A 1417-nucleotide genomic window follows, 5' to 3' on the forward strand; every position below is an offset into this window, starting at 1 on the left:
ACATCTTTATATATATATATATATATATATATATATATTTATGTGTGTGTGTGTGTGTATAGAAATATATATATATATATATGTATATATATATATACATACACACACACACACACACACACAGATACACACACAACATATCTATCTATCTATGGATGTATGTATACACACACACACACACATACATAGAGAGAGGGCGTGAGTGAGTGAGAGCCGTGTCTATGTTTATTATTGTAAAAACTGGTATTGGTATCAAACAGACTGTAATAAGCTCTGGGGTCAAGTCCAGCCCTTGAAGTTGGTGTCCCAGCATGGATACAGTCCAATGATCGAAACAAATAATAAAAATACATACACACAGACACACATTTACACATAACACTTAATCATTATAAAAACAATGACCTCGTCAAATATGACTGATAAATTTAAATTGAGTTGGTCTCTTGGTAACATAATCAATCATATTCTCTAGCAATCTTTGTAATTTCTCCTTCCATTTTGATAACAGCGCCTTTCCTTCTCTTCTTCCCTGTGCCTCACACTTCCCTCTTGACTCCATTTCCCCCCTCTCTCCCCCATCTTCTCTCCCCTTCTTCTGTCTTGCCCCCCCCCTTCTGTCTTTCAGGCATATCCGGGCAGCGTACAGTGATTCTCAATGTCTGACGTTTGTATCTTAATGTTACAATTCGTAATTCTAGGATATATTTTAGGTTTCCGTTTAGTTCAATATTTCTGTGTTCCTACGTAAATTAATTTAGACGTGTTTGCTACTGTTGATTGTAAAACTTTGAAATATTTTAGACGATGTTCATAATCTGATATTTTTAAGACTATTTACTACGTTACGTTTGGAATATTTGGAGACTTCATAAACACTTTGCACCACCTTGTCGGAAATATATCTTCAAAATCTACAATTATATAAAACTAAATGACACTTCAATAATATTTTGTCGATTATTTAAACCTTGTGCATCGTTGGTGTCAAAAGACATAATTTTTAATAGCATTAACTTTTGTGAGAGTAATAGTTATTTTACATAGATTTCGACTTTTTTCTGTCCAATGTGGTGTTTTCAATTTAATATTAACATGCTATTATTAATAGCTTTATGTGCTTCAACATCCACTGTACCAAAAAAAAAGAAATGTTCTCTCGAAAGTTTATAAATTTCTTATGACGCCGATAATGAACGTATATGGTATAATGTTACAAACAGTTATATATATATATATATATATATATATATATATATATATAAACATGAATGAGATCACAGGCACTAATACGCATGCGTAGACTGCTAGTTGTTCGTTGATTAGATTTCAGCTAGTTATGCGAGAATTTTTTCAGAAAAAACGTTCGTTATTCAATTTTTTTATATTGAGAGCCATTCGTATTCGAGTACCCTAT

General features: G+C 32.2%; 1 protein-coding gene across 2 annotated transcripts in view; it reads right to left on the minus strand.

The window, feature by feature from the left end:
• The window catches only part of LOC106877753 (protocadherin-18), a 215124-nt gene that overhangs the window by 85063 nt on the left and 128644 nt on the right, over positions 1-1417 (minus strand). The gene's annotated exons all lie outside the window — the stretch shown is intronic.

Source organism: Octopus bimaculoides, chromosome 14, assembly GCF_001194135.2.
Source record: "Octopus bimaculoides isolate UCB-OBI-ISO-001 chromosome 14, ASM119413v2, whole genome shotgun sequence".
Classification (NCBI taxonomy): domain Eukaryota; kingdom Metazoa; phylum Mollusca; class Cephalopoda; order Octopoda; family Octopodidae; genus Octopus; species Octopus bimaculoides.